At 37.2% G+C, this 12,036-nt stretch overlaps 1 protein-coding gene across 13 annotated transcripts in view; it reads left to right on the forward strand.

Annotated features, from left to right (window-relative positions):
• Positions 1-12,036, forward strand: part of Arfip1 (ARF interacting protein 1) — a 97,626-nt gene that overhangs the window by 2,354 nt on the left and 83,236 nt on the right. For 5 of the 13 annotated variants that reach the window (XM_020185830.2, XM_074041305.1, XM_020185838.2 and 2 more), the window contains exon 2: positions 10,404-10,459. The exons of the other annotated variants lie outside the window; for them this stretch is intronic. The gene's annotated coding sequence lies outside the window, so the exon portion shown is untranslated. The remainder of the gene's footprint in view (positions 1-10,403; positions 10,460-12,036) is intronic. 13 annotated transcript variants of the gene reach the window in all.

Genomic DNA, 12,036 nt, shown 5'->3' on the forward strand with positions numbered 1-12,036 from the left:
CCATAAGCTCTTGGTATATTGTTGCTTTACAAAATACCTAATATATATCCTTTATATATTAGGTATTTTAATGATTGTTTCTCTCTTCTAAGTTAGAATCTTTCCAAGCTTCACGTAAGTTTCAGAGTGCATTATTTGCTTACTGACTTGGTTGTGAATTGTTTGTTGATTGTTGGTTTAAATTCTGAAGGTTTGAAGCTAATTTCATAGATTGTTAGAGCTTGAAGGGTCCTGCACAATCATAATCATTGGTCCGCATTATAATTTGTCTAAATTAAGCAGTTGGTTCTGCTCATACAGTAAAATAGATTTCTCCCTATGTAGCATCCTCACTTGGGGAAGCAATCAACTTAACTTGGTAAAGATTAAGTTGTGCTAAATTAGTTTCCTTTTAAGGCAATGACAAATTCAGAAGATAAATTATATCTAACACCATAATGACAGTTACATTTGTTTCTTACTGTGTGCCAGGAATTATGCTAAGGGCTTTATGTGATTATCTCATTTACTCCTCCGAGCAACCTTACAAGGTGGCTAACACCTCCCATTTTTGTAGATGAAGAGACTGAAACTGAATGTCTAGCTGAAGCTAAAATAATTTGCACGGAGTAACACTGGTGGAGCCCGGGTTTGATCCTAAGTGTGTGACTCTACACTAGACAGTTTCAATTATACTTCCATTGCAAGCTTTTTGGAATGAATTGTTGATTGCTCACCTGATATTCTGCCAGACATTAAGAAAAGGTCTTTTCAAGCTGGGTGCCAGTGGCTATCGCCTGTAATCCTATCTACTTGGAAGGCTGAGATTGGGAGGATCGTGGTTTGAGACCAGCCAGGGCAAATAGTTTGTGAGACCACCCCCCATCTCCAAAATAACCAAAGCAAAATGGACTGAAAGTGTTGCTCAGGTGATTGAGTGCCTGCTTTGCAAATGTGAAGCCCTCTGTTCAAATCCCAGTCCCACCCCTCCCCCCCAAAAGAGGTCTTTTCCCTTTTTACTCTTTAGTGGATGAACACCTAGTTGAATGTCCATACTAAAAGTGTGACAAAAAGAAGTGAGTTTGAAGGTGGTCTCTGGAGTGGTAGAAAATAGAGTTTTTTCATGCAGATGGATGTGAGTCTGTTGGGGAGTGTGTATTACGACATAAGAGGGGTGGAAATTATGAAAATCAAGGTTATAACCTTGACATAAGATCTGGAAGCATAAATGGATTTCAGAATGATAAATTTGGGATGGAGGAAGGAGTAAATTCAGCAGGGTACTTAAAATAATACAGGTATGGATAGAAAACTAGAAGTATTATTATGACTGGAAGATGACAACTTAGGGTCCATGACAATCTAAAAGTCAGATATGTACCAGTGTTACTTCTGATGTATATGAAGCTATAAAACAAAAGGGTCTGAAAATAATCTTGTTCTTGGTTTCTACTAGCCTTAGGCAGCCATTGTATATATGCATTATATATATGCTTTATACCTATGCATATATATGTATACATGTATACATATATACATGTGTATATATACACATATATGTACTGTATGTATAAAACTCTATAACTACATCTGGACACACACACACACACACGCATGCATACTCTCTTTTCTTTTTTCCTTTCTTATTCTTCCTCCTGTCTCTTATACCCTCTCCTCCAGTTCTTCTAAGCCTTTGTCTTAGGGTGGGTATAGGAAGGTGCTGCATTTTTCTTTTAGCAGTTGATTTCTTATAAAAGATTATTTAGTATCTTTATGAACAGTCTTTTTCCCTTTAGCATACATACTTACTGATTGAATATTGTTCTAAGTAGGCAGTCTTCTTTAAAATCTACTTCCAGAACTACTGTCAATTCATTATGAAGACATACAAAAGTCAAAAGGTCTTGTCTGGCTTTATCACTTCACCTGAATTACTACAATGTGAATAACTGTTTTGTTTTGTTTTGTTTTGTGTTTCTGGGGATCAAACCCAAGGCCTGGTGCATGCTAAGCACCAGGTAGGGTAGATGCTCTACCCTAGCCTATAATGACAGGGAGGAAAAACCAGATCCTTTCCCAAAAAAAGAAGTTTTAGAATATTTTGGTCTCTGAAAGTAGTAATTACCAGAACAACTGGTAATTGTTCAGAAGTTTTGTGAAAACATGGCTTTATTGTCATTTTTGCACCTAGGAGTTTTTCTTCGTTTTGTTTTTGTCTGATCATGTTGGAATAGCAGTTCCTTGAGGTTCAGACTCCCTTCTCTTTGATCCTTTGGGGAGCAGTGCTATACTGCTTTTGGAGTTGAACCATAAGAAGAGCAGAATTGGGGATTAGGCCTAAAGTCAAACAGAAGAGGGGATCCTTAGTTCCAGTGTCTGCTAGAAGGAAATAGTATTTTAAAGCAAGTTTTCTGAAGTTCTCTGCATTATGGAACACATAAAAAATGGTTCTATTTATGTCTCAGACCGTAGGTAAGCCCTCTGAGCTTCCTGAAAGCTGTGTGTGTGTGTGGGGGGGTGGGTGTCAGAATGTAATCACGTCTGTAATCCATTCTTGGCACATTGGATGGAATGCTTTGCCCTAGAGAAGCAAATGTTACTCGTTGTTTAATTCTTATTTGTTTAGCATGTAATAGGTTACAGAGCACTCTGGCTGCATTCTCATTTTTACTCCAGCCATGACATATAGGCAGAACAGTAAAATTACCCTGTTAGAAGTGAAGAGATTGAAATTTAGGTAAAGTGCTTGGTATAGGGTCATACTCCTAAAAAGGATGGGTCAAGAATCCAAGCCACAGGTAGAAAGAGTTTTCAGGGTTCAGGTAGTACCTGTAATGTCTAGGATGGACTTTATCTGCTTTGAGTGCTATTTCTAGAATCTGGGACAGTGCCAGGCATATGGAGCTCCATAATGGTTATCTTTCACTGAGTGCAACTCTGACTCAGCATTGGTTATAGATCTTATCTGTGTATTAGAAGGTCTTTTTTATTATTATTATTAACAAATGGAGAAACGGTACAGAAACCAGAAGAAATTATTGGTCCCAGATCATCAAAGTGTTGGAAGAATCACAGGACTCATAATCAAAGTGCTTGACTCCAAAGCTTGTAGTTTTTTCATTGCAGTGACTAGATAATTCCAGGACCTTGAAAGTAGAGATCAGGTTCTAGTTAAAGTGTGTGTGACGTTGGTGGTAGGGTGGTGGTGTGATAGGGTGGTGGTGTAATATTGCTAAGGGAAGTATGGCAGGTGAACTGTTGAGTGTTTATCTTTCATAGTTTTCAGGTAGAGGTCTAGAGATGATGGCTTTCCAAGATTTCCAAGGTGTTTAGGGTAGAGGTGGTTCAGAAGAGAAATGTGAAAGATAGTAAATTGAGCCACTAGTGGTGCAGGTATGTCTAACAAAATGGTAAAAAATGTAGGTCTTCTTCATAGATGGCTAAATATTAATTATAGATCTTTCTTTTCCTACCCCGTCTACTTCCCCTTTGGTGACAGGGATGAAGCCAGGAACTTGCATGTGCTAAGCTGTATTCCTAGCCATAAATTACTTTTTTTTATTTTCAGTGGTAATACTGGGGTTTGATCTTAAGGCCTTGAGCTTGCAAGATTGACACTTCACCACTTGAGTCATGCCCCCAGCCCTTTTTTGCTTTAGTTATTTTTCCAATAACATCTGTAGTTTTTGCTGGGGCCTGCCTCAGATCAATATCCTCCTACTTACTTGCTTAGCTGTGTTACAGATTTGTACCACCCTGCCCTGCTTATTTGTTGAGATGGGGTCTCCATAACTTTTTGCCAGGGCTGGCCTTAAACCATGATCTTCCTAATCTATGCCTGTAGGATAGGATTACAGATGTGAACTGCTGTACCTGACCTCTACATTATTTCTTAAAGATAGGCTTATAGATGATTTTTTCTTTCCTCTTTCTAGACTTCCTAATTTTTCTATAGTGCACTTAATTATGTTTAAGATTAAAAAATATTTCAGTTGCCAAAGTACTAAACTGTATATTCTTGAAATAAAGTTCAAAGCTCAGAAGCTGACACCCAAATACTGGCCCATTAAATTTCTAAGTTGATGGTGTTAAAGATTCAGGTCATAAGACATTGAGTGTAAATTTTTATAAACTTATAGTTGAAATAGCATAGTTAAATTACCAGACTAAATTGTCAGTTTTTCAAATATATAGAAATAAGTTATTAATAGTTATACCTTCTACTCCCCAGTCCCCATGACCCCTTCCCCAGTTAATTCAAAAAGTAGTTGTTGAGGATCAGATATAATATCTGAGGAAGGTCTAAACCTGTTCTCTCTAATACCATAGCCACTGGCCACATGTGGCTGTTTAAGTTAGTTGAAATTAAATACAAAATTCAGTTCCTCATTTGTGTCAGCCACATTGCAGTACTCACCAGCCACTGTGGCTAATGACTACTTTATTAATCAGTGCAGATTTAGAACATTTTCAACAACATTCACTAGCCCTGCTAAAACCTTAAAATGCTATGTGTTTTGTTACGTAATTAGTGTATTACTGAACCAAAGTTTAAAAAATCTTCAGTGTTCCTCATGGTGCCTAGCAGTTTTGTTTAGCTGATAAAATACTATTGCCATGTTTTCTCTCAGGTTTTTAACTAAATCCAGATGGTCAAAGTCTAAGTCTAATGTTTTTCTTGGATACTTGGTGATTACAGTTAGCTGCTTTTCTGGGATAAAGATATCAACTTTTCTAAGGGCATGAGTGTTTTCTATCTCCTTTGAGCTCAGATCTTGGTATCTTGCTGTATGGTTGACGCCCTCTTCTGAGTATCCTAAAGGTATCTCAAATCTAGTATGTTTAAAACTAAACTGATTTCCCTTCCTTCTCCTCCAAACCCTTAGCACATTGGTCTTCTTTCTTTCTTTCTTTCTTTTTTTTTTTTTGGTGAATGATGCCATTATTTCATTATAAAATCTAGAAATCTCACAGTGATCTTTAACATCTGTCTCCTGATAAATCACTTGTGTCCACAGGGTTTATTAATCTTACTTCTTAATGGCTCTTGAACCTATTTTTTCCTTTTTCCACTACCACCACTTCAGTTTATACCTTGCTTTTGCCAGTAGCCTCGTTCTTGTGTACTTTTGTCCCCCCTCTAATCCATTATCTATCCTAAAGTCACTGTGATTTATTTTGAAACACGTTATTCTTCTTCCCCTTGTGCATTAAAAATAAAACTCCTTAGCAGTGTGAACTTCTCCAGTCTTGGCTTGTATTATGTTCTGGGAAAGTCTCCATTTCAACCATGTTGGCCTCCTTCTATCCTTTGTGTCTGACTTGCTCCTTGCCATTTTCGCAGGGTTTTTGCACATGCTTTTCACTTTTCTTTTTGTTGGGATCATTGTTTCTTTACCTCACTTGTTAGCTCCTAGTCATCCTTCTCATCTGAGCTGAATGAAGTTTCGCCTCCTTTTGGAATACTCTAACCCTCCAGATTAAAGTAACAGCGTCATGCCTTTCTGCAGTTGTCATTTGTTTGTTGAATTATAAGGTTGTCTTTCTCTTCAGTGGAACAAACTCCATGAAGTTATTGACAATGTCTTGTCTTTTTTTTGGCTCATTATTGAATCTCTAGGACCTAGCTCAGGAGCTGACACCTAAATATTGTCTCATTAAATTGCTAAGTTGGTGGTGTTAAAGATTCAGATCATAACATATTGAGTGTAAATTTTTATAAATTTAATATTTAAAATAGCATAGTTAAGTTGCCAGTTTTTCAAATATTTAAGTAAGTTATTAATAGTTATATAAAATATAACACTTTTAGATTATTTATAATAAACTTATTTTTGAGTGGTTTTAGATATTCAGAATTATTGCACCAATAGTTCTGTGCATTGGGGATACAGTTCCTCTATAACCCCATATCAGGTTTCCTCTATTACTAACAGATTTCATTAGTGTGGCACATTTGCTATGATTAATGAACCAACATTCACACATAATTACTAACTAAAGTCCATATTTTATTCACATTGCCTCAGTTTTCCTCTCATTTCCTTTTTTGTTCCAGGATCCCATCCAGGGTGCCATATTCTGTTTAGTCTTCATGTGTTCTCTTGATTTTGACAGTTTCTCAGATTTCCTTGTTTTTGACAAGTTGATAGTTTTGAAGAGTACTAGTTAGGTTTTGTAGACTGTTCCTCAGTTGGGATTCATCTGATGTTTTCCTCATGACTAGACAGGGTAACATGCTTTGGGAGGAAGACTACAGTGGTTTTGCCATTACGTCATGATTGAGGGAACATACTGTTCGGGTGACGTAGCACTGTGGATGTTAACCCAGATCAGGTAAAACCTGGTTTGAGGTTTGTCCACCGTGACATTCCTCTTTTTTCTCCCTTCCTTTGAATGCTGTACTTTATGGAGAAAAAAATCTCTCCGTGAACTACACTGTTGGAGAGTGGGGAATTAATGCTCTACCTCGTTAAGGGTGGAATATTTACATACATTTTTTGGAAATACTCTGTAAAGGAGATTTGTCTCTTCTCTCCCATTTATTGACTTATTCAATTATTTAATCCGTATTGACTTATGAATACTTATTTTATAGTTTGGATTATAATCCAGTAGTACATTAACTTATTGTTCAAATTGTTCCAGTTTTGGCCATTGGGAGCTCATTTAGTTAATTTTTCTTTTTTTTTTTTTTTTTTTGCAGCACTGGGATTTGAACTAGAGGCTTCATGCTTGCTAGGCAGGCGTTCTACCACTGATCTACTCTGCCAGCCCTCATTTAGTTAATTTCCATATTTCTTTAACATACCCTCATCATTGAGCGATTTATTGATTTATTTATTTTTGGAGACAGGGTCTTGCTGTGTAGTCCAGGCTGGCCTTTAACTTGTGATACTCCTGCCTTCGCCTTCCAAGTGCTAGAGTTACAGGTATGCGACTAAGCACTTCTTTTTGTTGTTCATTTGTTTTTACTTTCTGAGACTGAAATAGGTACTCAGAAGCTGCTTTTACTAAAAAGTACTGACTCCTTACTTGGGCCCACAAATTAATGAAAAGCTTGGCATCTCTCTCTCCATTTGGTCTCTGTCTTTGCTCTGAGCCATTCACCTTGCAGCCACCTTGGAGTCCAGGAAGGACAAGATTGATCCTATAACATCTTTACAATGGAAACTACCCGTAAGCAAAGGAACATCGGGGTCTCTGCAGGACAGACCCCCTGCCAGGCAGCAATGACTCTTGTAAAAAGCGCTCTGATCAATCCTGAGACAGTGGGCTACTGAACCACTTGTACCCACCACCTATGACTATAAGAACACATCTGTGACTGGGCTGCTTCATAATTAGCCACACTTCTCTCCTTCCCCCCAATTCTTTCTCCTCTATTTAAAAGTAAAGCAAATGTCTGTACAGGGAAGACGGATTAAAATGCAACCTTGCCTCCTCCCACAGTATGGCTTGGATGCATCAGTTAACTCTCCTGACCTCCCTTTATTTGGCATATTGAGGCAAGTGGCTGGACCAGACCTATGGAATCCAGGAGCTTGGGTCTGGGGCCTAAAATTCCTATAACAGTACTACAAGATGGTCTAGGCTCCTTTAGTGTATTACCTGCCTCAGTTCTAGAATTAACCATTTCTCTAAGGAGCCCTGGTTCCTTTTATTGGAAAATGGTATTAGAAAGAATATCTGGGCTATGTGTATCCTCATTACTACTGGGATATCTTGGCCTTTAGGTCCTCTCAGCAGACAGAGCAAAGAAATGTACGTGTTTATGCTAATTCTTGTATATGCACATATCTACATATTTTTTTATATGTAATGATCCGCATCTGTATTAAGCTATATTGTTACTTACCTTGAGCCTTTTTCCATTGAAAAGAATTACCTGTGAATTTTGAGGGAATTTATTTGATATAATTTGGGAAATTTAGTAACAGTTACAGTAATTCTAGTTATCCATTACTAAAGAAAAACAACTCTGGGGAAATAGTTTGCCAGACCCCATCTCCCAAATAACTACAGCAAAATAGACTGGATGTATGGCTCAAGTGGTAGAACGCCTGCTCTATAAGCATGAAGTCCTGAGTTCAAATCCCAGTACCACCCAAAAAAAAACGAGAAAGAAAGAAAAGAAAAACAGTTCATACATACAATACCAAATAACAAGATATTTGATCTTGGAATGGAATCAGTTACAGCACACCCTGAACACATTGTACCTCTTGGTTCTTGGTGGCTTCACAGGTAATGTTCTGGAACTCAGCTAGCCCTCTATTGATGAATGAGGCTACAGTACACTGAATAATTTAGTTCTAGTTTTCTTTTCAGAGTAATGTAGTTTTGAGAGACTTATCATTTTACTTCTCATTGGTTTCTCCATAACATACTCTGAATGGGGAACATAAAAATTGCCCCAAACAGTTAATTTTGTTATTTGGTTAAAAATTGATTATGGTAATTAGGATGGGCATAGTTATATGTTAGATTGAGTTTTAAATTGTTTCTCTTTACTACTTGTAATTAAGAATTAGCTGTACTTGGTCAGCGCTTTCTACTTTTTAATTCTCTAGATGGATTTGTCTATCTCAAAGATCAACCTGAATTTAGTTTATTAGTATCTAAAATGATTTGCAGTTGTCTATCAAAATAGCTGTTAAAGTTATAGATAGCTGTCATTTAGTTATTCTGTTTATGAAAGGAAGTGTGTACTTTGAATTTATGTGATAAGCCATTTTCAGTTCAGTACCATTTGCATTGGACTTTAGGGAAAATAACCAATGAGAAAAAGGCTGGCAGTGTTCAAGTGGTAGAGCACCTGCCTAGTAAGCATGAGGCCCTGAATTCAGTTTCCAGCATGGTAATACATAGATAGATAGAAAGATAGAATCTAAATTCATGTCCTGGTATGGTACACCATATATATTCTGTTTATTTGTGCCCTGCTGGGTATGCTATTTCACATGTCCTGTGGTATATGAGCGCCTTAATTTGAAAACCTTAAACTATGATTTCTGTTCTGCAGCACTCATCCTGTAGTATTAGATCCTATAAGGACTTCTGAGTCTAAAGCCAGTGATACCATGGAGACTGTGAATGCAGGCTTTTTGCTTGATTTTCTGCTATCTGTGGAGTCTTGTTTCCTCTTATCTTAGGAGATATAGAAAGTTTAGCACCTCCTGCTCCCTCTTCCCAGGGTCCAAATAAGACTCTAAATGCATTTAAGAGTTGTAGAGTGCATAATTTTCCCTCATTAAATTCTCCCACATTAAAAATTATGAAGTGTTTTCCCTCTGGATAGATTTATTCAGTTTATAAAAATCAAAAGATGATTTTTATAGTAAAATCAAAGTAATTGTTTAATACCAGTTAAGTGACTTACAAACTTCAGGTAATATTATGTACACATTTTTACAAATGCCAATTAGTACTTTGCTTTGTAGGCTTTTGGTCCTTAAATGCATCAGTTAATACCTGTGGCTGATGAGAGGAGACAACCCTACCAATGACTTACGTCATTCTTGGCTTCCAGTATAATTGGCCTGTGAGGCCTGAATATTGGTGGTAGTTTATAGCAGTAATTTTCATTCCGTGCTAATGTTTTAAGAAAAATGAATTCATAGAAGGATGAGAAAACATATCTTTTTGTGGGGAGGGGGCGCTGGAGATTGAACCCAGGGCCTTGCTAATGCCAAGCATGGGCTGTACTACTGAGCTGGCCCTCAAGCAGAAGATGAATATCTTAAACAGCACAAATTACAAGCCATTAGCTTTTCAAATCTCGTCACTCCCACGCACGTTAGTCATCAAAGTAGCGAGTGACATACCTTCAGAGTATGAATGTGAAGTGGCTCAGAGCCCTTTCAAATATGAGTAGCATGGATTTACTACCTGTCCTTCCAGTTCTCAGGATTTTGTTGTTTCCCTATCTGCCCCAGGTTACTTTGGTCTTTTCTAGAGTTGAGTGATAATGTATTTTCTTAATTGGTGCTACTGTCTACAAATACAGTGGAACAGATGGTGACTCCTATTTTGCAAGAAAGTAAGACAGTGAAAGTGAACTGCCCAATCTGGCTTTTATTTTCCAGTCCACTCTTCACTGTTTCTGTAGGTTCCTTCCTCCTCCTATTCCTGTCGCAGTGGAAGAGATCGCTTCCCTCTAAGGGTAATTCCTTTACCTCTGCTCAGAATTTCTTGCTGTTATTCAAAAACTTTTTGATCTAATTTTAGACTCGCAGAACAGATGCAAAAATAGTACAGAGAATTTCCTTATATTCTTCACCCCACTTCCCCTGCTGCTAACATCTTACATAACCATAGTTATCAAGAGTCAGGAATTAACATTGGTGTAATAAAGTTAACTAAGCTACAGACCTCATTAGAATTAACCCAGATTTTCATCTGCTGTCCTTTTTCTGTTCCAGGATCCTTTGCAGGAACCCACATTGAATTTAGTTATTACTCCAGTCTCTTCTGATCTGTAAGTTCTCACACTTCCCTTTACCTTTTTGTTTGTTTGTTTGTTTTATGGTATTGGGGTTTGAACTCAGGGTCTCTTGCTTGCTAGGCAACTGTTAAACCACTTGAGCCTCACCCCTATCCCTTTTTGCTTTAGTTTCTTTTTCATATAGGGTCTCATGCCTATGCCAAGGACAGCCTTGGAACATGATCTCCCCTTTTGCCTCTAAGTAGCTAGGATTACAAGCATGTGCCACTATGCCCGGCCCTACCCTGGCCCTTCTGAAGAGTACTGATCAGTTATTTTTTAGAATGTCTCTTAATTTGTGGGGCTTTAAAAATTGTAAATTATACAAGCCAATAGGTTTGTGACATTTCATATATGAAAATGTTTGTCTGATGTTTCACATAACTGGTCTAAGCTTATGGTTCTTGGCAGGAATACCATAAAAATGATATATCCTCAGTACATTGCATTAAGGGGCTTATAATATTGATATGTTTACTGTGTATGGTTATTTGATCATCTGGTTAAGTTGGTATGCTAACTTTCTCCAAAGTAAATTACTGCCTTTCCCATTTTAGCTGATAAATATCTTGTGGATGATACTTGGAGACTGTGCAAATCCTGTATCTCTTTAAATGTTGGCTGTTTACGTTTTGAATCTTAATCTTCAATGTTTGTGATGTTTGCCTGATGTTTTCCTAATTGCTTTCTTTCTCTTTATGTGTACATATGTATGTATATATATGTGTGTACATATGTATGTATATATGTATATATATGTGTACATATATATAAGTATATTTGTATAAATATATATATATTTTTTTCTCTTGTGGTGCTGGAGATTGAACCCAGGGACTTTTGAATGCTAGGCAAGTGCTCTACCACTAAGCTAAATCCCCAATCCCCCTCTTTGTATTTTTAATTGAAGGTCTTTTGTTAAGAAAGCGCCTCTTTTCCCCTGTTTACTTTTTTGGTTATTTGTTTATGTCAGTATGGTTTCGTTAATGTTATTTTTATTCTGTGTGTTTAAATGTAGTACTATCATTTTTTTATTGTTTATTTTATTCTAGCTTTGACCATTAAGAGTTCTGCGACGTTAGCTTCTGTGTTTTTTGGACAAGCCCCATCTTTTTTTTTGACACCAGCAGATGTTTCAGGTTTGTCCTGAATTTTCTTGTCTCAGCCTTAGGGTCCACTATTTCTCCTTAAGAGCGTTGGTGCTTTGTTATTGGAGAACGGTGTTTAGAGACTAAGAGCTGGGAACCAGGTACATTTATCCATGTTGGAGCGTCATTGCTTGTAGGCCCCTCAGTGAGCAGAGCTAGGAAAGTAAGCTAGCACATATGTGCACACATGTATTAAAATCATGAGTTTGTACTGATAATCCTATTCCAGTCTTAACACTCATTCTTCCTGTCTTATAACTTGAGCCCAGTTCTCACTGTCTGCATTGTTTCCTTTCCTTCCTTTCCTTCCTCATTTGTAATACAGTTAGGTACTGTTATATGTACTATATTTGTCCTATACATATACTCATACAATAAAGTTTAATTTGTAAGTTAGGCACAGTAAGATTAACAATAATAAAA

Source organism: Castor canadensis, chromosome 9, assembly GCF_047511655.1.
Source record: "Castor canadensis chromosome 9, mCasCan1.hap1v2, whole genome shotgun sequence".
Taxonomy (NCBI): Eukaryota; Metazoa; Chordata; class Mammalia; order Rodentia; family Castoridae; genus Castor; species Castor canadensis.